Here is a 25,216-nt window from a genome sequence, read left to right on the forward strand (position 1 = left end):
TAGTGGTTAATAATAATTAGTAAAAATCTTAAGTATTTGTTAAATGATTAGTGTGTATTTGTATTTGTATTTGGGTGAATGAGATGAGCGTAGAAAGATGGAATTTTTTTTGAGAGGGAACTTTTTATGGTGAAAGTGGAGGACGATTGTGAAGAGAGAATTGCTGCTAAGAGGTTGAATTTTTTTTTTTTTTTTGAATCCACCATTGTTGCAGCTGAAATAGCTCGGTGCCGGCATTTTATTCAACCTAAAAAACCATGCCGGCATTTGTTGGAAATTTTCATAAATGTTTGACAAAGTCCCGTTACAAATTTTTTTGGTTTTGATCTTCAAAAACTAAATTTTTTGGTTTTAATCAGTCCACTTCCGGCACAGTCAGTTAATTCTCGACCATGCCGGTATCTATGCCGGCATAATATGTTGCTTAAATCTCTACGCCGGCACATGATGAAAAGTATCCAGGAAACTTCAAAAAATTTTCACTTGACTACCGGCATTGATAGACTTCTATCGAGCATGCTGGCACTCAGTTCCGGCATTGAATGTTAGTTACCAAGTATGCCGGCACCATTTTCCGGAATGGTCTTCATCAATTCCGGCATGATATTCATCAATTCCGTCGATGTAAAAAAAATTTATTTCCGACATGGTCTTCATCACTACCGGCATGCCTTCATGTATGCCGACATGGTCTTCATCACTACCGGTATGGTCTTCATCTATGCCGGCATTGGTCTTCATCACTTCCAGCATGTCTTCATCACTTCCGGCATGGTCTTCATCACTTCCGCCATGGTCTTCATCAATACCGGCATGGTATTCATCACTATCGGCATGGTCCTCATCGCTTCCGAATGATAAAAAAAAAATCGTTTTCAAGGGAGTGGGGAAATGGGGAAAATTTAAAAGAGAACAGAATTTGAAAGGGAGTGGGGAAAATTTAGAGTTTGAAAGGGAATGGGGAAACTCTAATTTGAAAGAGAGTGGGATAAATGGGGATGTGATTTTGTTTTTTGATTTTAAGTTTTTTGATTTTTATTTTTATTTTGAGCAAAGAGTATTTTAGTATTTTCATACCCAAAAATCACCCCTTAGCACACACCATGGGTTGGGGGAAGTAATCTATATCCCCCAATTAGTTTTTTTATCCCCAATTTCGCGTTCTTCTTAAACAGCTGCGCGGCGAAAATCCGCCTCACCAAATGGGATCAATTCTCATCATACCCGGTATGTAGCACGGATAAAATACTAAAAAAATCTAATTACGCTTTAATATTTACTAGGGGTTAACCCGTGCCGTTGTTAGTCTGTTGGTTACAGTGTTGTTTACGACTTACTTTACCTAGAATTTCTTTTTTTTCCTCGTTTTGTCTGTTGGAGAGTACTGTTATTTATTTATTGGTTTGATCAATAAAGAAGAATTTATTGATCAAAGGAAGAGGTACAGAAGGTTTGAAATCACTGAAAGATAAGAAGAAGAACGAAAGCAAAACAATTATCACTTGTGAATATTAAAAGTTGCAAAGCCTTTAAACGCCAACCAAGTAAAAGATCAAGTATTTGATATTATTCATGAAGATATGAGTTTGGTGATGAAACATGATACTCCAATAGTGTACATTCTAAAGATCATCATTAATAATGGAGTTAAAAATTGTAGTTTTCTACTGCAGTACAAAATTCAATCCTATGCAATAGTTAAACTCTCAGTTTTCCTTGATGATTTGTTCAGTCTAGGTAAACTGGAAACATGGGCCATGAGTTTTGTCGGTCCATCCTCAGCTACATTCCCCATATTTTATGAGCAACAACAGAATGTAGAAATTGTAATATTTAAATCAATTATCCACGAACCAAGACCGAAAAAAGGGAACCATTACTTTTCTAGCTGGGTATAAGGTTATGCAGTATTAGTTGTGAAGTCACCAAAAAGATATCATTCTAACCAACAAATGCCTTACTGATACTGAAGCCTCCTTGTACAAAGAATTTGATCTCTGCAACATGAACATCACTCTTTACATTATTAGTTGTCTGCAAAAACAATCAGCTTAAAAGCCTACATACTGAAACATTATCAAAATCAATCCAGCCTACCATTGTTATGTTCATCAGAGAAAAGGACATAATTCAAGATTTCGCGCAAGTCATATTGTCAACATAACCTATCTGCTGGAATGCAAATCATTTTAACCTATCAAATATTCATAAGACCACAGCGGCTCAGCCGCTGCAGTGGACGTGTTGTTGCTTATGGCTTTGTGAGCTCTGGCCCTGACCCTGCAACCGTTGCGAAGGCTGCATATTTCCTGGCTGGGTAATACAATATTTCCTATCTGCAAGGGCTGGAAGTAAAGTGGATTCACTAACCCCTGACTTGAAAAAAAAAAGGAAAAAAAGAAAGAAAGAAACATTTGGATACAAAAAAAATTGTTGCAACAGTGTCATTACCAGGAAATTATAAAATTGTAAACCCTAATAACCACTGCCGATGATACTAACCTGTTGTCTAATGTCTAAAGTTGATTGTGGCTTGGGACACCAAATGTGAGGCAGAGAGGAATCATCTGGTAATGGATCATTAAAACCCACTTAAGAAAGCATTCCTCAAGATTCGTGCGCCATGTAATCCCATACGTAAAAATAATATCCAAATGAATAAAGACAACATCAAAAAATTATGTTCCAGGTACAATGAATTAGGAACAGGAAGACATTGAACAAACCTAAGAAAAAATATGCAGTTTAAATAATCCGTGCCTACGTCTATGCTGGCTATCAAATTCATTTAGAATTAAAAAGATGTATCACTGAATACACAATTACTTCCTCATTACACTTTCACATGCTCCGCTATGGATACTGCGTGTTACTGATGGGATTTCTAAGAACTGAGCAGAAATCAATGGATCAGTTCCTTTATTTAATAACTTATTCAAGTTATTGTATGACAGAAACCGGTAAAGGAAAAAAACATAATTTCTCGTGGAATTTAAGTAAATAGAACCTATCACATGTATACATGGATGTCAAGTTATCAACCTTCCAAGTTTAACTAAACAAAGAATTTTGGGAAACCAAGTACCCAATTGAATAATGGACTTCATTGAAATCAAAAACGCACCACGTCACACGCATAATGTAAACTAAAATGTAAGTCCATCATTCAATTAAAAACATAATTTAACTGACAAACGAATAATTTGACGTGCTAATAAAACTACGACAAAACTAATCTAACGCAGTATACATAGGCTCTATGCATTTTCCTACACTACCATTTGAGCACTAAAATTTCTTGTTCATAAAATCATATAAAATAAATAAATACAGACAGTCCCATTTGATGTTTTCAACTGGTTCAAACTCATTCTTACCTTCAGAAAGATCTACTTATATTTGCATTCTCACTTGTTGACCTGTTACCTTTGATTAAGTTGCTGCCCCAAAAACCTGTTTTACTGAAAACAATATATGTTACTACTTCTTATTATGGGTAAAAATCACTCATCTATAAAGTAAAATTGAAGTCATCTATAAGTACAATTATAAGAAAGAGAAATCATTTCAACCTTAATCAATGCGTACCATTATTATATCCAAGAAAGAGTCAAAATAAGCCTAAACATATGCAATTACATGGAAATATCATTACCAAAAATATCTTCTCAAGATTAAAAAGGGTGGACAATTTGACCTCAATTTGGCTCATAACTTAGATGACCTGTATGACACATGTTCCTGTAGTATTGTAGTATTGGATGATAAAAAGGCATCAGATCCCAATCCTAAACATCCACAGTTTGAGCGTTATTACATGCACCTGAGTGAAATCATTTCTTAAACATCCCGAATGGCTGTGTAATCCTTTGCATTAAGAATTAGGTTTAATTGTTTCAGGGAAAAGAGAACTTATTGAGTCATAGAAAGTTAAATCTTATATAACATACCTTGGCAACGGTTCCTTAACCATGGATTTACATTTTGTGTGACCATAGTTGCCGACATCACCAATTATTTGCACTTAGAGAAACAACAAAACCAATGCTAAAGAAAGTACGCTCCAAGGTTGTATACCTTAGTGCCTCCCTTCTCAAGTCACGAATATTGAAAGGAAGAATTTAGTAAGAAAGCAACCAACCAAGATTGGAGTGATTGGTGTTTCTCTGATGTACAGTCTGCGCCAAATGAACTCCTTTATGGTGCACTGTAATGCAGATAATGCAATATATTTCCATGTTTTATATTATTTTTGAACATAAGAATTATTTTTTCAATTACTGTAAGTTCCTTCCACCATAAGTTAGTTGTTGTAATGCGAGCTTTCTTGTTCGTGGCGCCTCCTTTGTGCTGAGTTCTTTGCTTATGTAAAACTCATTGTTGTTGATATTATTTGAACACATCTAGTCAGAATTTATGTTAATACTTTAAGGTAAGAGGTCTTACATCTGCGTTAGCATCACTGTGTTACGCTTTCGATAGTTCGTTGCAATTAAGCTACGGTTTCTCGACTGACACATCAAACGTCCCTGCAATCAAGCACCATAGATTTACATGATTATGCCATTAAGTATATAAATGACATTTAAATTTCTAACAGTAAGCATCTTCTCAAGTGTGCTGTTGCAACGTTGAGAGCTCTAAACGAATCAGTAGCTTTGAATAATAAATGTTCACCAACCTGTTGAGAGTTTACCCAAATATGTTTAAAAGATCAAGGATATCGATAAAACAAATGACATCAAAATATGTAAAATTCCTCCACCACTATCATTAAAAATTCTTATGAATGAGCAAATAACAATACTCACCTTATCACTCATCTGATTGGATCATAACGTTACTCTGCAGAAACTCATTTTCAAGCTTTTTCTCGAACATTGGAAGGAAATAAGTAGTCTTTCCCTGTTGACAAATCACCTTAATTAAATCACCAAAACTTTATAAATTATTATGATCATAGAACTTTTTAGAATCACACCTAAAGAAGACGACCTAATCCTATGCAATATTGAATAAATATAAATAAATAAAAAATTGAATGGAAAGCTCAAATAAACCCTAGAATTGAAAGAAAAAAAAGAAAAAAAAAGAGCTGCAGAAATCGGATCCCATGGACAGAGACTTGTGATTATCGGAAGATGGATGTTGCACAGGATATATGGATGTTGCACAGGATATACGAATGATGAAGCACACGTGATTTCTAGATCCTTGATCAATGTATCATTTAACTTTGATCGATTTTATCTTTTAATCTCAAATCCATCAAAACGATTGGATTTCTTCTTTCTAGATAGGCCTAACAACACTTTTCAATTTTTGTTCCCAAAATGCAGCTACAACAATTAGGTTGACTTTACCTTTTTTTTCTAGTAAAAGGGAGTATCATTGTCGATAAAAAAAAGGTAAAGGGAGTATATCTTCTTAATTATCAAATAAACAATTCATAGTAATCAAAAACAGATTGTTCAGAAGAAAAGGTGGAGCAAAAATAATCCTAATCAAAAATTGTATGGGTAATTAGCAGAATTCTTTCGATGGAACTTAGCTTTGGAAATGGAAACAATATGGATAAGTTTTATGATCAATTACAACATGCACAAAAATAGAAGAAAATATTGTTTAAATATTGAAAGGGAAGAAAGATACAGAAGACCACTTACAGCTATGGCATGATTCAACACAGATCCAAAATCATCTCTTGAATTCGAAAGAAGAAGTCGAAGGACTGTCTGCAAGTGTAAACTCTCTGCCTCCCTCCTTTTCTCGATCTCAAAGCTAATGGTGAGGTTATCCGGGTTTAATTTTGTGTTCCATAAGAAAAATGACTGCCGTAGATTTATCCATATGTGATCTCCCATGTAGACGTAAATGGAAGAAGATGAAGGGGAAGAGCCATTAGAGAGAACATGATTTATAAAGGGGATATCAGTCCTACTAGGGGCTAATACCATTTCATCGATCCAACGGTAAAGATCACTTAATATTTTTTTTGTCTTATATGAAATGGTATCAGTTCCTATTAGGACCGGTATCCCCTATAAATCATGAGAGAAAGGCGTTTTGTTTTGCAATGAAATAAAACAAAAAAAAATGTGTGAGAGAAGCGTTTCATGGGAGCACCACAGCTGTAGATTTATGTCTTGCAAGATGAAATCTGGACCACCACTTACACAGACAAACTTAGTCAAGATGTGCTTTATATTCTTGATAGTTAAACTATTTTACTTTTGAGATTAGTTAGATTGATTTATTTTATAGTTTATTAGAATTTCACCCGTGTCGCAACGGCACGGCCTCCATAGTAAGTAAAAAAGTTATGTCAATTTTAACTTTTATCATTTTTTTTGTCGGCTCTATATAAAATCACAATTTTCTCTGTGTTTTGTTGTGTTTTCCTGGGAATTGCTAGGTTGACCTAAATATTTGTCTCGAAAAAATCATCGGGTGAAACATGTAGTGTGACCAACTAAAAACCTTTACTATCCCTATCGTCGCTGGGTTTTTCTCGGGTTGTTTTTCGGAGAAAATTGTGGTCAACTTGTACAATTGTTTCTTTTGCATTAATAACCATCTTATCTTCACGTTAAGAAAATCAACCACAACTTCCATAATAATGTTCATTATATCATAATGACATAGAATAAACATTGCCACTAACACACCGAGCACCTGCACTACCATCCCCGGAACCCCCATCACCACTACCTTTTACACCACCTGCACTATCGTCACCGGTTCCATGCACCACCACTCACAAAGACCACCCAGATCATCCGTAATGATTATTAACAAATTTATTATTTATTTAATCAAAATATATTTAATGAAAAAATTATAATGAGGGATTAGTAAAATATATATTATGTGAAGTTAATGATACAATAATGATATAAACAACTACAACCATTGATATATCTTTTTCCCAAACAAATCTCAACCGCTGTTATCTTGTCTAACTTGTCCAAATGCAAAATTTAGTAGATTAATACGTAAAAGAATAATTTTACAGTTATTTTCGTATAAATAATAAAAATAATACATATGTATATAATAAAAATAATACATATGTATATGAAATTTACTATTTTCGTATGGTATGCAAAACAAAACATTATTTACAGTTTGAGTGTAAATATTTTTTAGATGTCAAAAAGGATTGGTGCCCAGCTTGTCGCTCGGCTACCAATCAACTCATTGTAAACGTTTGCTCTTTTGTTTTCTAATAAATCCCTCTGAGACATCTTTTTATGCAAGATAATTTTTCAATTACAACCGTGCTTTATCTTGGTTTGGTATCTTACTTTCATAATGAGCTTGGTTTCTTTATAGTCCTCAACCGTTCAATTTCTTTCTTGTCCCCACCCGACAAAAATCTAGCCTATAATATTTATTTTAATTTAAAAAAAAAATAATTTAAAAACTAATATGAAATAAAAAAATAACCAAGGGTAACTAAGTAATTTATATACTTTAGGATACATTTCTCATCCCACTACCACTACTTCTTCCAACACCACCACCATTAACGTCATCACTCCACCATTCTCACGTCCAACACCCACCACCATTATCCCCATCGATGATCCACCACCCCCTCCCACCATCACAACCACTATTAATGTCCACTGATTTAGTATAATATAAATTTATTATGTACTTTATTAATGAAAGTATTATTTTAAATTTTAAAAAAATAAAAAGAAATAAAAGAAATATAAATTTAAAAATTAATATCAAATAAAAAAATTAACCAAAGGTAACTAAGTAATTTATCTACTTTAGGACACCTTTTTCATCCCACTACCACTACTTCTTCCACCACCACCACCATTAATGTTATCAGTCCACCATTCTCACCAACACCCACCACCATTATACCCACCGCCGATCCACCAACCCCGCCCACCATCATAACCACCATTAATGTCTATAATATAAGATAATTTTATTATGTATTGTATTAATTAATGAAAGTATATTTATTTGATTAATTAAACAAACATTTATTATGAAATACTACAATATAACATTCATTATTGAAAGTTAATTAAACTGATCATTTTACAGCCATAAATTTAGCTTTCCCAAGAATGAATCCTGACCGCTCTTTATCTTGCCTAAGTTGTCCAAACTATGCTTTGTAAGCTAGATTTGAAGAATTGATTACTGCTTCATTTGATTGCTTGAAATTAGTTTTTAAATCATGTGAGATTTTTATAATAGAACAATATTACACTTTTGATTATCAGAAATTTACAATTACATGGTTTTAATTGTTAATTTCAATTCGTTGGATAGTAATTTTATATTAGCCTACTTGAACTCTTATTGGGACCGGGACGGGACGAAGCCCCGCCTAAGTGGATATAAACCAACAATATAAAAAAAACTCCAACAGTCATGTTGCGTAGCACGGGTTTCAAACTAGTCTGACTAATTAATCTTCAATTAGTAGGAATAAATTATAATACCAAATGAAAATCTATACTTGCCATACAATTATGACCATACAATTTTGTCACACATTAATCATGCCCGCGTATTTTGATTTTCGTAGTGTGTAGCTTACTCACACCATATGTGGTTTCAAAAATGGGCAGTCTAAAAATGGATCGTGTTTTATCAAGTAATTTCAGCCGTTGGATTCTACATTTCTATCTGTATAGATTTCTAGCTTATACAGCATAGTTTGGACAACTTAGGCAAGATAAAGAGCGTCCAGGATTCGTAATTGGAAAAGCTAAATCTACGGCCGCAAAATGATCAGTTTAATTAACTTTCAATAATAAATGTCCTATTAGTATTTCATAATAAATGTTTGTTTAATTAATCAAATAAATATACTTTCATTAATACAGTACATATAAATTTATCTTATATTAAATCAGTAGACATTAATGGTGGTTGTGATGGTGTGTGGAGGTGGTATATCAGCATTGGGGATAATGGTGGAGTGATGACGTTCATGGTGTGGTGGTGGAAGAAGTAGTGGTAGTGGGATCACTACACCAAATTGGGTAATTTGTAGCACTGAACTGTTACACTAATTAGTGTGATAACAGTTGTTACACAAATTTGTGTGACATCTTTAAAAAGTGTAACAATAAATCGTAATTTTATTTTATTTAATTTATAATTAATTATGTTACACTAAATAGTGTTACATATTATTTACACTGATAAATGGGTTCAAATGTTAAACAAAAAGTGACAAATAATGTAGAAAAATAATGTCTCCCCTCTAGCCCAATAAACCACCGCCTTTTGCAGTAGAATAACAAGGAAAAAGGAAGAGGCAGAGAAAAGAGAAGGGTTTCATTGATAAGGACTCATCTCGTTACGTAGATAGATTATCTTGTATATACATGGAGAGGGTAAACCAAAAGAGTAAAGGGGAAACCAAAGGACTTCTGTTTTGGACCGCACGTCCATGGACATGGGCCCTTTAACACTCCTCCTTGTGCGTTTCAACAGAACTTCGTACGCATTGCTTCACATATAGTGTTTCGAATGTAGTTATTCATATGTCGTTCTCTCCTTGATGACTTGTGCCAATATCAATTGCCTCATTAAAACTTTGACAAGGAAAAAACCCATAGGGATAAAAAATTGGTACAACTCTTCATATGTAGTACTTCACATGTTGTCTCGTACTTTACATGTAGTTCATCACATGCAATACGATCTTCAAAGATTGACGAGTCTAAGTTAATTGCCTCGTTAAAACTTTATCAGGAAAACCCAGAGGAACAAAACCTGAATTAAAGAAAAAGAGTACAATACTAAAGAAACTTAGAACATAGTTGGATTCGTATACGTTGCCTCATTAAAACCTTGACAAGGAAACCCAGTGGGATAAAACCTTGACTAAGGGAAAAGAGTACAACGTGAAAGATGCAAGTAAAGGTGATTTGTTGCAGATGATCACTTTGCTCCGTTGAAGCTGACTAGTTGCTTTACAACTCCTAAGGCAGAAAATCCTCATGGGAAAGACAATAACCTTAGTTGGGAAATTACATTCTCGGTGTTTGTTGTTGTCTCATTAAAGACCTTGCCGAGTAAAAAAAAACCTGTGGGAAAAACTAACCTCGGTGAAGGAAAATAGTTCAACACACCATTAGATGCTCCCCCTGATGTTAGACAATTTTCATTAGTCTAATGCAGTCAAAAGGAGTTTATCACACTTTACTTTTGTGACTTGAATGTTTATAAGACCATGTTGTTGATTCTGGAAGTTACGTTGCTTAACGGACTATCAGATATTTTCAGTAATATCAACGCGATCTTTATGTCTTCAACGTTCAACATACTTGATGTTTTTAGTATTGTCTCGCTAAAAACCTTGTCGAGTAACAAAACCCTTTGGGAAAAACTATTCTCGATCGAAGGGAAAAAGAGTACAACACAACTTCAATTTCGAAGTAAATTATGTCGACATCATATCCTTGGATCCTCCCCTGATGTCGGCATCTCCCCCTGATTACTTCCAGAGTTGTTCCAGACTGTTCATTTAGTCATGTACTTTTCAAAACTGAATATCGGTAATAACCTAGAAAATAATCTACCATATCTCCCTCTGATTACTTTCGCTGGAGAAGAGATTATTGTTCCTTCATAATCAACAACTTTTGGATTGCACTTTTATTAGCATTCCTTTTAATGTATTTGTAGGGATAAAACAAATTTATGTCAATGGTTACTTTTAAGTACATGATTACATTCACTATAGCATTCCAATGACGTTGCATTGGCGCGGAGCTATATCTAGCTAACAAGTTCCCTGAAGACGTAAAATTTAATCGAGTACATTATTATACTAAGTACAAAAATGCGTATATTGTACTTAGATATGGGAATTTCATCTCCCAACACATCTTCGTCATATTTCTTTTTGACAAAATGGTTACTTACTTACATTTGAACCTCGACTGATCATGGGAGTGCTATCAGGATGCATGTCTTTGTTAAATTGCCTGACAACTTTAGACATATGCAAACTGGTGGAATAATATACCACAAGATCAGTATTCGATCGAGCTTTCCCTAGATTTTTCATCTCAACTTCGGATTTTAAATAGCTTTTAAGGTCTCTTATCACATCAAGAGTACACATCATGTATGTACCATCAACATAAATAGCTACAATTCCAAATCATGAACTTTCTTATGAATACGTAAGGAAAAATAACTTACTTGTGTATCCCCTCCAAATCAAATAGCCACTTAGACTGGTATACCACATCCGTCTGATTGCTTGAATCTATAAGTGAGCGTTCTATCTAACTGTAAACGCACTCCGTGGTTTAGAGTCATTTGATTTGGGCAACAAAAGTCTATCAACTATTTTTATAAATATCTTCTATCTCTTGATTCTTTCAGAGATACGTAACAACCATATACATATGCTGCATTTCAAGTCCTTTTGAAATTACCAAGCTAACTAGGTAGCGGAACTCCATAACGTTCATTACAAGAGAACAATTCCAGGGCTTTGTGAGAAACCTCGCGCCACAAGGCGAGTCTTTGTACTTTAAGACTACTTTCTTCTCATTATGCTTTATGACAAATTAATTATATATGTCCAATAGGCTTTACACTTGGTTGGTTAGAACTACCACACCAAATACCCGTATATTTTCCAAAGAACTAAGTTCTACCTGGATTGTGTAGGACAAATATGCTATTTATTTGAAATTAATCAAAATAAAGCATGGTTCGATCTCATTGTGCTCTACTTCTGGAGCAACTATTTATGGATTATATCATCACTGTGCACGCATGATCCTTCCATTAACTCATGTGCATTCTCATAATCCGTCAGATTTCATTGTTCTCTAGAATCATTTAAAACTTGGGAGCGTCCTCCAGTTTGATTCATGGACATATTCAGAGACAATCTTATGAGATGATTTCTGATGATATAAATAAGTTGTGCCTTACTCACCTACTTCCTTTCTAGGTGAGGATTGATCGAACCAAGTGGTCTCTCCATCTTCCTTTATGGAGCCACGGCCTCAACTACACTTCCACCAAGTGTAGTTGCAACACCTTAGTCTATGGTGTACCCTATACCGAGTATTTCTAACCTTGCAGGAATATTTGCATATGGTATGTGTGATCTTGTCACTTTAGCGACATCAGTGTACATTCTGAAAATCGAATATTCTTTATCACTTCACAATTACATTTGTGGAGTACAAGAATCAATATGATACACAGTGGGAACACACCACGACAATTCCTGTCGTTCTCTTAGAAAATACTTTTTCTTATCTCCCCCTAACGACGGGAAGACTGTCTCATTAAAGTGATAACCCACAAATCTAGCGGTAAGTGATCTCCTGCCAAAAGTTTTAAAATGCGGATAATTATTGAGAGTAAATATCCAACAAAATTACTTAATCATTTTCGTGACCCATCATTGTACGATGTGGACTCGTAATAGCACATATATAGTGCAACCAAAAATGTGTAAGAACACGAATGTCAGGCTTAAATCCAGTTACCAACTGGTACGCAGAAAAGGTTGATTAATATTGGGTTCTAAAACGAATTAAGTAAAGATGCGCGTAATATTGCATATCCCTAAAGCAATAAAAGGTTATGCATAACCTATTCCTTAGACACCATCTGTAACTTTTGATGGTAGCCTCTGCGAGACCATTGGGTATAAGATGTTCTATATTGATCTTATTAAACATGCAATATTCATCAAGTCCTTTTGATGTAAATTCTCTAGAATTAAGAAGGGTGGTGAGCCTTTGCAATTTGCTTTGTGTAATATGTGCTAGAAATTCTACAAAAATTAAACGCATCGTTTGTTATGAACAATAACTGATTTAATGCGTCGAATCATCCACCAGAGCCATAAATCACTTGAATGGTCCGCATTCTGCATGGATATATGTTCACTAACAACACTTTATTTCTTTGGAGAATGAGTTAGTTAACATTTGCATCTAAGTAAAACAGGATGGTCTCAATCATGTTTCACTAAAGAGAGACTTTGTAAGATGAGTGACGTGCTTTCTTACTCTAAAGCATAATGGGGAGAGGCGGTGCAAATCTAGTAACTTTAGAAATCACTGATTATGATAGATGTCGTAACTTCACATTCTATTAGTTCATTTTCTTATACATTCAAATGAAGTGATGCTCGTGTTAGTACTTTCAAAACGGAACATCGTGTCACAACCAATGTGCCTTATGGTTATGTCAAAGTATTTACGAATCAATCCCAATCATTTCATTGTTGGGGTTAATAAGGATTCCAAGTTCCAGTGATCTACAATTCACTAGATTGACACATTAATTTTCTAAGAATATGCTTCCTTCCACATTCATTAGAAATAATTTATAGATGCAATCAAATCCATTCTCACTGTAAGGGCAGACATATGATCTAGTTCAATTAAATAGTCAATTGGCCAGGCAAAGTTCTTGTTGCCATTGATGTTAAAATTGGTTGCTACTATGATACACATATTACATTGTATATATCAACACCTATGACCAGGCGCATTTCCAACTCTTTCATTTATGATGGGAGCTAGAATTACATCTTAGCTTCATCCCATATTCAGCTGATACCGGTACTTTGGTGTCATTACTACTGGGAAAAAATACATTTCCGTCTCATGATATATATGTCCCTTTTCACATGCTTTATATGAGTCATTAAGTCTAACCCTTATCACTCTGGGGTTCTTTTCATTTTCAATTTTGCTACATTTAGCTTAATTTGAGAAATTTCTTTATCTCAATAGGCCAAGAGAATCTCACTACACATGTCAACCACTTACTTTAGGTTGAATATATTATTAAAAATAATTAATTCTCTTGTTGTCATACTTCAACATATACCGATTCGTTAGTATTATGGATGAAGTAGAGAAATGAAAATTTTCTGACTCATATCATCTTTTGTGAGTTCTTCCACAAAAATGGGAATACATGTGATTTTATTTGAACGTATGTTTTGAAACAACTGACATATTAATAGTCGAGCAAGTGGATACATTTCAAGGAACATTCAAATTTTGGGAGAAAAATATCAAGTACACAATAATAGTGCTTAAGTCCTTTTAAACCCCAAATGAATACATTGAAATAGAGTTGGTACAACCAATTGAATAAAAGACATCATTCGACTATAGCCAATATCATATTCAAGAGAACAAATAACATTAAGACCAAAATTCTTAATGATTGAGATCAATAAAAATAATTTAAATTGATCGTTTATATGCTGTTGAACTTATTTTAAGACAAAAATTAACAAAACTAGGCATATTCTAAAAAAAAAAAAAACACCTAGTGAATAAATAAGCCTAGCATATAAAAACTCGTGTTATAGTTCCATACCTTAAAATTTGGTTCCCACCGTATATACACAAATCCAGAATGCCCTTGGTCGCGCACATCCCAAAAACATAATATAACAGGACATGCTATGGAACATGGCTTAACGGGTCGGGTCGGACCGGAACAGGGCTGACCGGGTTGGATCGGAGTTGACTGGGTCGGATCGGGTTAACTCGGACCGGGTGGGACAGGTAAGGATAACTGGAACCAGAATGGGTGGAACCGGGACTGATTTCATCTCAAATATCGGGTATACTTGGAACCCGTTTATCAAGAATCTAATTTCCTCAGAAGACCTGAAAGTTCCAAAAGTGGGAGCCAATGAAGTTAGGATAACCTCCAACCTGGATTGTCACAATTTCTTTCATGATTGTTTAGTCAGGAACACTTTAAACCACAGAAAGAAACATCCCAAACTCAGAGCAAAATCAAATAATTTAAAGATTTTGGTATCCGGTTATGCGAACAGCCTTTCTTCTCCCCGGTATGCGAACAGATTTTCTCCCACCGACCTAAACCAAGATCCAACCAGATCCCAAAATTACGAAACTATGAATCAAAACAATAATCCAACCAAATCCCAAATTATGGAACTATCATTACAACCAAAAAACAATAATTCCTGATGATTAGTACCAACACAGTATGACAACGACCAAAATAATCCCTGGATTCATCATCAAATCAACTTTTCCAATATACCCAATTAAAAACAGCGAATAAAAAATATATATAATATAGAAAAAAATATATCCAACTTATCTGATTTGATTCGATTCCGGCGATCCCATTGATTCCAACATACTGTATTTAATTGAAAAAAAATACAGATCCAAAACAGTCCTTCACGGATTTGATAGAAATCCAAAAAAAAAAAATCATTGATGCGGGGCGAGAGCTCGTGGTGATAACGTTTTGCAGTAGAATAACAAGGAAAAAGGAAGAGGCAGAGAAAAGAGAAGGGTTTCATTGATAAAGACTTATATCATTACATAGATAGATTATCTTGTATATACATGGAGAGGGTAAATCAAAAGACTAAAGGGAAAATCAAAGGACTTCTGTTTTGGACCGCACACCCATGGGCATGGGCCCTTTAACACCGCCAAAATAATGAAAGCCCACCTCTCATGACTTTCCCTTATTTATCGAATAACCATATTTGCGTTTATTAAAACCTAAACAAATCACCGAAGTATCATCTTCTCTTCTTTCCAGGTATTGAACCATTTTCTTTTGACGTCTTCAAAATCGACCGTGAAAATAACATACAAAGAATAAATCATCGTGAAATTGTTCCCTTTCTTTTAAAAAATTCTTTTAATATCTTGAAACTTTTTCTCTGCTATTCTCCGAGAAAAGTTATGAATATAATTACATCATCTAATGTTAAATTAGATTTGACTTTAGGGGTTTCTATAGATTGGTTATCCTAATTTCATGTTAGATTAGATTTGATTTAAGGGTTTTTATAGATTTGATTTTAGGGTTTTTTATAGATTGCTTATATCCTAATTATAATTATATCATCTCATGTTAGATTAATTTTAGAGGTTTCTATAGATTTGATTTTAGGGAGGTTGCTTATCCTAATTATAATTGTTCCGCTCACCTTATTTTAGTATTGTGATTCCTTTTCTATTTTTCTGCGTTTGTAAGTTTTTTATTTATTTTTCCCTAATTTCTATTTCAGGTTAACAAACATTTGGTACCATTTAAGGATTTTGGTATCACATCAGGTGTGATACGGTTTATATGATACTTTCATACTCTTATTGGTGTTGATTTATATCATATAGAGTAATTCAACTTGTTTGTCTGCAGGTTGCTTGATAAATTGCTTAAAAAAAGACAGATTTACTTGATAGAGTTGTGTGTTTTCTTGGTTAGATTATGGTATTGAAAAACTGCAGCATACATTGCCATATAGGTGAGCTAGGGAATGAAATACAGTATCCTAATCTGCCCGTCTTGTAGCAGTTGACACTCGTTGCAGCTGCTTCACCCAACTTAATGCTTCACTTGACTCAAGAGAAGGATACTAGCTAGCATTAAGGTTGTGTAATAGTTATTTACGGTTGACTAGTAGTGCTTATGGTGTAGCCTAACATTGCCATGACTGTCTTTTATAGTATGTTCATTAGGCTTGGCTGAAATACTTTCTTTGTCTCTTTTTCCTTTAATTACCTTTCAGGGATAAGTAAACATTAAGGATTTCAAGGATTTGGAATCACATCAGGTGAGTATGACACAACAATATGATTCCTATGTTATTTGCTTTCTTTGTCTCGTTGGCGTTGATTTATATGATATAGAGTCAATTCACTTGTTTGTGCACAAGTTTCGTGTGTTTTTATTGTTAAGCAAACACTGTAGGTTTCTCCGTTGTTATGGTAAACCGCAGGTTGAAGAAATTATTCAAGCCAGTTGGGTACAAATGTGTGGAAAAGTAAAGAACAGATTCTAGCTAAGGTTCCGATTAGGGTTCCCTAAAATGCTTGGAACAGTTTCATCAACAATGAGTTCAAAGAAACTTAGCTAAGAAAACAGAGAATAAAATGAAATGCACAATCCTCCACATTCTTGTGAGGCGTACCTATGCAAACAAATGTTATTTCCGTGTATGTTTTATTCGCAACTCAATTCTATGAGTGATTTTAGAATTATATTTTGCTATTGTTATACCACCAGTATAAACTGAAATTTGCAGGCAAAAGAGGATGGGATGATGATCGTGAATACACCTCGATTAAGGGTACTATTCAAATTCTTTTGATATTTTAGCACTATACAGCTTCTTCTGAATTTTATTTCAACACTTCAGGAAAATAAGTGGAAAGTATTTGCTAATCGTTTGTATCGTTGTCTTGGACTCTGATGTGTTTGCTAGTGGCCTTAGTCTTCTTTAGGATGAAAGTAAATTGTCTAAGACACCCACTGAAGTAGTTATGATTACTTAAATGTCATTTTATTTTCTTTTGCTTTCAACTATTCTCGTTTGCCATAAAGAATAATTGCGAGTGGACTGAGCAGCAAGAGATATTCTAGAGAACTGAGCTCTGTTTTGCTGTAAATACAAGTTGCTATATGTCACGTCAGAGAAAGTTGCTAAGTGGGTGGTTTTCTCAATCTAATTTTAGGTATATATAAATGTGTTTATTAGTTTATGGTAGCATATCCCGTCTAGTTTACTTTCACCCTGCTTTGATTAGAGTACATGACAGAAACATTAGTAAACTAGTTCTGCATCCTTTGAGGCATTGGGTACATATCAAACCATCCATTACCTTGCCTTACAAAATTTTGGAATTTGGCAAGTTATGGTATATATGATCTGCCTGTCCTGTATGGCAAGTAACCATGCTGCAAAAATATTTGGTATGAACTCTTTGCTTTTAATTTTAGAGGACCCTTTTCACTGGTTAGTTCATAACTCGCAGGCAGCAGAGATAAGCTATATTAGCTATGGAAAATTTCTTGTTTGGTCCTAGGCCCATATAGTTATTTATAGTAGGGGCCAACCGGATTTTTCTTTTTATCCGGAGGTCCAAAATTAATTAAAACATAGAAATGACCATAATACCCCTTGCTACCAAACGTGTGTGTCTACACTGCTTACAAATTTGAGTACATATCTGGCACACTGCTCACAAATTCGAGCACATATCTGCTAACAAATTTGAGTACATATATGCCGCATTGCTAACAAATCTGAGTACATATCTGTTGCACTGCTTACAAATTCAAGTATATATCCGCTGCTTACAATTTGAGCACATATCTGAACAAACAGAATCAAAAGAATTTTATATCAGTACACCAGATATGTACTGTCAATTTATACACAAAAACAAACTATAACAAACCCCAAAAAATAAGAGAAAACCTATAGATTCATAGTAACCACAAAAAGAAAACAGTACGTCATATATGTACTGATAGGTAATACACAAAAGAAAACTGAAAAACAATTGATAATAACAATATATGAGTCTTGTGACTCTATAGATTATCATTTCCACATAGTGACTAAGGGTGAAAAAAACAGTTGTGTATCAGGTGGTGTCTGTTTGTAGCATGAAGCAAGAAATTGGTATTCCAGTGAGACAATATCGCACAGCAGCAGGTAGTCAGGGAACTTGTGGTAGAAAAAAAAAATTGTTCTGCCTCAGAGGTCTACATGATTTTGGGAGAACGATAAAGCTTTCAAAAACTAGTATCAGTTAACAAAATCACATTATCTAACTGTAAATATTAGGCTAACCTTTTACTTATCCGCATGCCCATGAGCCTACATTAGGCCATTTGGCATTTAGGAAACTACACAGGGTGAGGTCTATCTATCCAGTTGAGGATAACAGTTCCAGAGCAGTAAACAACATCGAGAAGATGCACCAAGCTACTATTCTATTTATTTTGGTATGTATGACAAAAGCAACAAAATCCGAGCAACATACATGTTCCAGGTGCACCTCTGCCTGCTAATTTTTCTTCTGATGAGGATGTGGATGAAGAGCATGGAGTAATTTATATAGCTGAGATGCATCCACTGGTGATCCAAAGTTGAGTAACGCAGAACGGGTTCCCACCTTCACCTGTCCGTGATAGATAAGATACAAATTGTATCATGAATCTTAAAAGGAAATACAGAAAAGAGGAAGACCACATAAGAGGAAGAGCACATACACATGAATCAAAATCCCCTTCAATTCTTCACCAAGTGGAGCACCAACAATGAGTAAGATACAGTCGTGCAATTCCAATTTAACTCCTTCAATTCTCATCTCTCTAAAGATATCCAACGCTTCTAATGCATTTCAAGAACACTTATTCATCAAACACTTCACAGCATCACTAACAAACATAAAATTCAAATACTACACATATGAATCAAAGAAGGTCTATAAACAAATCTAAGCAAAACCCAACTGTGTACATTCTTTTCATCAACTATATCCCCACAAACTTTTAAAACAGCAAGAGAAGTATAAAATTTAGGATGAACTCTGGACAGTGATGTTTATCAACAATTGATAATAACAAAAGAAAACTGAAAAACAAACCATAAAAGTATCAGATCTACTAATGAAATAAACACAAAACATGATTGTTTATTTAGATCTGAACTTGTTCCATCAAAATCCACTAGTATATCATATACGTACCGATGATTAATACACAAAAACAACTTAAAAGCATATCAAAAACAACAAAAATGAAACTAAAATCAGTTGCATGTGAAAACCAAGTAATGAATCTCTAAAAACCAGAATCGAAACACTTTTTTTCTTGAATATTCCATATATATACTTCTAGATCGAAGAAGAAAAATATCAAAAACTACAAAAATAACAAAATTAAAGCATAATTTTTCAGTACATCATATATGTACTGTTGATTCATAATCTAAACTTCAGCTGCATGTGAAAAACTAGTAACGAATCTATGAAAAAAATAGAATGGAAACCGAAAATCATTGTTAATATACATACCTGGAAACACAAACAATCTTCTCGTCGTAAATCATAACGATGCATCTTCTTCTTCTTCTTCTCAAAAATAAACTAAGTTTCTATCAGTACGGGATATACGTACTGTTGCTTCATATACAAAAAAGAACTGAAACACGTCTAAAAAATCTAAAATGGAAGTGGCATAATCGAATCTAGCAACGAAATGAACAAAAAATGTGATTATTCATCTAGATCTAATATATAGTCGACAAATCAACCATGGAGATCGAAAACATAATCAAGCACAACAATGATTAGATCGCCAAAACCTTAAAAGAAACATTACAATAGAAAAATCTTCATCATCTGATTCGGTAGAAACGAGAAAGAATAAAGACAAATCTTCATCTTCATCTGCAGCAATGGTGAGAGGAAAGAGAAGAAGAAAATGAATATGAAATGTGAATAATATTTCTCCTGCTTTTAACATATTAAATAGGAAAGGTTATTTGTGGTATTTTCATATTACGTATACCTGATCTCGTACGTGTGCAGGACCTGGGCTTAAAAAATTTGGTCCATTTTCATGTTTTCTTTTAATTATGGACCTCTGATTACTGGGCTTTAATGGGTGGACCTGCCACTAACTAAGAACACTATAATGGTATCTGTTGGTAATTCCTACATTAGCTATTCTGGTGCTTTGGCTTGTATCCTATTTTTATTTTTTTGTTTGTTTGTAGTGACTATAATATTACAACTCAAATAATTGAGAACATCATCAGTATTATAACGATAACGGATCCCAAACGATGTGCACAGGTTGGTTTTCTGGCAAGAAACTCGATTCTCATCTGGATTAGATTGATCCTGATTTGTTCTCAGATTATACTCGTACAGTCACTGATATGGTGTGATTGTTGTATATTGTAGTAACTTTTATTGATTTTCATTTTTTGAAACTTGAATTAGTTGATGTCGAAACAAATTTCTTTTTATTAATTTAAGTTTTATTATTTTGGTACTATTTATTAAAATTTTGCACACGCTTCTGCGGATTTTGGAAAAAATCTAACAATGTGGTGGGTTGGGGAAAGTCGGGTGTACATATCCAAAACGGGGCGGGGGAACAATAATAAATATTTTTTTTCTTAATTACTGCATAATTTGTTACACTAATATATGTAAGAGATTTGACATACTTTTAGTGTGATTTAAATTAATTAAAGTCACACTTATTAGTGTGACTACTCATGTGTAACAAAAGAAAAACACCATATTTATTACACTTATATGTGTGACATTAAATAAGAAGTCACACATATTTGTGTAACAAATTACCCTATTTGGTGTAGTGAATCAGAAAAGTGTAAGGTACATAAATTACTTAATTTTTAAAATTTGTTTTTCTTTTATTTTCTTAAATTTTTTAAATTTAAACTAATACTTTCATTAATACAGTACATCATAAATTTATCTTATATTAAAATCAATAGACATTAATAGTGATTATGATTGTGGACGAAGGTGGTGGATCAGCGGTGGGGATAATGGTGGTGGGTGTTGGTAAGAACGGTGGAGTGATGTTGTTAATGATGGTGGTGGTGGAAGAAGTAGTGGAAGTGGGATGAGAAGGTGTAAGGTACATAAATTATTTAGTTTTTAAATTTGTTTTTCTTTTATTTTCCTAATTTTTTTAAATTTAAACTAATACTTTCATTAATATAATAGATAATAAATTTAGCGGTGGGGATAATAGTGGTTGTGATGGTGGGAATGGTGGAATGATGACGTTAATGGTGGTGGTGGTGGAAGAAGTAGCGGTAGTGGGATGAATTACTTAGTTATCCTTGGTTTATTTTTTATTTAATATTAGTTTTTAAATTTGTTTTTCTTTTATTTTTTAAATTTTTTTAAATTAAAATAAATATTCTAGGCCAATTTTTTGTTGGGTCGGGACATGAAAGAAGATGAACCGTTGAGGACTATAAAGAAACCAAGCTCATTCTGAAAGTTAGATACCAAACCAAGATAAAGAGCGGTTATAATTGAAAAAAATAGTTTGCATAAAAAGATGCCTCAGAGGGCTTTATTAGAAAACAAAAGAGCAAACGTTTACAATGAATTGATTGTTAGTCGAGCGACAAGTTGCGCACCAACCCCCTTTTTGGAATATAATAAATTATTTGCATATAAATTGTAAATAATGTTTTATTTTGCATACCATACCATACCATACCAAAAAAAATTGTATTAATTTAAATTTTGCATTTGGAGAAGTTAGGCAAGATAAAGAGCGGCTGAGATTTATTTAGGGAAAAGCTATATCAATGCTTTTAGTTGTTTACATCATTATTGTGTCATTAACTTCACATAATAAATATTTTATTGATCTCCCATTATAAGTGTCTTAATAAATATATTTTCTTTAAATAAATAATAAATTTGTTGATAAACATTAAGGATGATCAGGGTGGTCTTTATGAGTGGTGGTGCATAGAGCCAGTGACGATAGTGTTGGTGGTAGAAAAGGTAGTGGTAATGGGTGGTTCCGGTGATGGTAGTGCAGGTGCTCAGTATGTTAGTGGCAATGTTTATTCTATGTAGTTGGGACACAAATAACATTATTATGGACGTTATGGTTGATTTTTTTAACGTGAAAATAAGATGGTTATTAATATAAAAGAAACAATTGCACAAGATGACCGCAAGTTTTTCCGAAAAATAACCCGAGAAAAACCCAACAATGATAATGATAGTAAAGGTTATCAATTGGTCTCACTACATGTTTCACCTAGTGGTTTTTTCAAGACAAATATTAGGTTAACCTAGCAATTCTCAAAAATATAAAACATAACAATTAAAAAACATATAAAATACTCCTTCTGTTCCTTTTTAATAGGCTACTTTCTTAAAATAAATGTTTCAAAAAAAAGGCCGGTTTCCTGATTGGGAAAATCAAATGTTATTTTAGTTTTCTGGGACCACTTTTCTCTTAACTTCTTTTTTGACAAGTGTCATGTGGACCATTTCACTATACTTCTTTTGCTGACAAGTGTGATGGGGACCATTTCACTTCACTTCTTTTATTAACAAGTGTCATGAGGACCACTTTCAATGATTAGTATTCTTAATTTCTTTAATTTTTTCTAAAATCAAACTAGCCTATTAAAAAGAAACGAAGGGAGTAATTATTATTTTATATAGAGCCAACAAAAAAATGACAAATGTTAAAATGACATAATTTTTTTACTTACCATGGAGGCCGAAGTTCTAGTTGGATCATACAAGGAAGAATCGTAAGAATTTAATAATAATTAATTAAAAAAAAAAACCGTTTTAGAATTAGAAACATGTACTACGGCATTTCGAGAGAGAGAGACGGTTTCTGTTGTAAAAGGCATTTTCTTCTAAAATTTTCTCCCACTCTCTCTCTTTAGAAATATAAGGAAAGATTGCAGTATCTGGGGATCGATTTTCTTATTAAATGGCGAATTCATTTCGGTTTTGGAGTAATTCATCCATAGATAATATAGGAGTAGTAGGAGGAGGAAGATGATATACGGGTTTTGATTACCAAGATCAGCAGGAGATGATGACGAGAATGATGAAGGTTGATGATCACCGTCATCATGTAAACAATACAGTTACTACTAAGAATACCATCACTAGGAAAACAAAGGGAAAAAAAGGTGGTAAATCTGTTCAGAAAAAACTCGAGAAGAAATTTCCACAAAGAGGAGTTGGTATTGCCAAGTTAGAACAAGTTCATCATGGATATCCAACAACAGCAATACTACTACCAGCAACATCTCATCAGATTTATAATCAATCTCAAAATCATCAGATACAGTACCCATTTCTACATCAATTACAAACATCATTATCCTCGTCATCAGTCGTTCCTGTTTCAAGATTTGTTAACAATGGTGGCAAGAACATGATCCACGGAGTTAACACAAACATTGATGATAATAATAATGGAGGTCATAAAGTTATCAACTATGGATCAGCTTTCAGCTTCAAATGTTGACAGATGTCATCATCAACAATCTTATGCTCTTCAGCCATTTAAGCAGCGGAATAACAATGGTGGTGAAAGAGAAGAAATTCGGTTTAGCAATCCATTTGAAGTTTCGAAAGTTCTAGAGCTCTCTTTAACCCAAAAGCAACATTACTGTTTATCTCAACAACATTGTGAAATTTGTCTCGACAATAAGATTAACCAATTTTTTGGGTCAATAATTTCATTATTATTGTTCTTTTTCTTATGTTTTCTTGTAATGATCCATTTTACTTTATTTTAATAATTGTTGCAGCAAAATCTTAACAATGGCGAGAATATAGGGTTTCAAGAAGGAAGGAATATTACACGATATTCTGAGACCACTGCAACTAATGACAAACAGATTGTAGACAACAAATCAGATTTTCTAAAACTTCACCTTGGACTTGGACGAAAGTGGAATAATAATATTGATGCACAAACCAAAAAGGATTTTACTTCTGTTGGATTATTATGCGCCGGTTATTCTGGACTTACTAATGACGAGGTAGTTTTTCTCTTTTTCTTAGCCATTTGTTGTTCCACAAAACATTTCAAATTTTGAGAAAATTAGGGTTTCATTATTGTCCTTGAAAAATGATTTTGTTGCCTTGTTACAGCAGCAGCAGGATGCAGAATTCTTGACAGTTCATAAAAAGGGGAAATCATCAAATATTTTAATGGAGCATGAATTTTTCCCAACAGTAGATAATAAAAAAGGTCATCACACTACTAGACCAATTAAGAAAGATTATCAGCACTCCTCGTCATATTACTCTTCTTCTTCTTCTTCTTATATAATGGAAGAATCTGCATCATCATCAGTTAGAAATGATGATAATATATTAGTATCTCAATCTAATACTGATTTTCTTGATTTATCTCTCAAGCTTTCGTATCATTGATAAATTTAATTTGTAGAAAGGAGTTGAAGTTGTTGATTATTCGCTTGACTAATTTCACTTTCTGTTCCCAATTCATCACCATTTCCTTTCGGAAAAGTAAATCTAAAGATTGCATGAGCTATGAACCAAACGTAAGGGATTGGATACTGTGCTAAAATCCATCTGATATGTGTAATGTAAATTTTCTTAATTTTATCCCCGTGAGGTGTTTTTTTAGGGAAACTTAAGCGCAGGCCCAGAATTTTTTTCTTCTTACCGCCAGGCTCACAATTACTTTTCCCTATAGTGGCACCCAACATTATTTAAAATTATTAAAAACGTGCAGAGTTCCTCAATTACCCTTCAGCGGTTCTGGGCAGTTTTATTAACTCCCAAAAACGGTCAGAACCATTTCTTTTCTCTTCTTCTCATTTATTCTTCATCCGTTTTTCTATTCATATTCC

At 33.7% G+C, this 25,216-nt stretch overlaps 2 long non-coding RNA genes across 6 annotated transcripts; one reads left to right on the plus strand and one right to left on the minus strand.

The window, feature by feature from the left end:
• Window positions 1–1,530: 1,530 nt before the first annotated feature.
• On the minus strand, window positions 1,531–5,873 carry LOC113282320. 3 transcript variants are annotated; one of them, XR_003326760.1, is made up of 7 exons: window positions 5,667–5,873; window positions 4,812–4,905; window positions 3,656–4,529; window positions 3,378–3,461; window positions 2,503–2,567; window positions 2,098–2,345; window positions 1,531–1,997 (listed from the first exon to the last, which is right to left on the minus strand). It is a non-coding gene; the product is annotated as an uncharacterized LOC113282320 (long non-coding RNA). The 3 variants fall into 3 exon arrangements; XR_003326759.1 differs by having other exon boundaries at window positions 2,503–3,461; XR_003326758.1 differs by having other exon boundaries at window positions 3,378–4,529.
• A 9,663-nt stretch (window positions 5,874–15,536) lies between these two features.
• LOC113282321 lies at window positions 15,537–17,358 on the plus strand. Of its 3 annotated transcripts, none has more exons than XR_003326763.1 (4): window positions 15,537–15,588; window positions 16,064–16,109; window positions 16,195–16,991; window positions 17,081–17,358. It is a non-coding gene; the product is annotated as an uncharacterized LOC113282321 (long non-coding RNA). The 3 variants fall into 3 exon arrangements; XR_003326762.1 differs by having other exon boundaries at window positions 16,195–16,426; window positions 16,565–17,358; XR_003326761.1 differs by having other exon boundaries at window positions 16,195–17,358.
• The last annotated feature ends 7,858 nt before the right edge of the window (window positions 17,359–25,216 follow it).

Source organism: Papaver somniferum, chromosome 5 (genome assembly GCF_003573695.1).
Source record: "Papaver somniferum cultivar HN1 chromosome 5, ASM357369v1, whole genome shotgun sequence".
NCBI classification, from domain to species: Eukaryota; Viridiplantae; Streptophyta; class Magnoliopsida; order Ranunculales; family Papaveraceae; genus Papaver; species Papaver somniferum.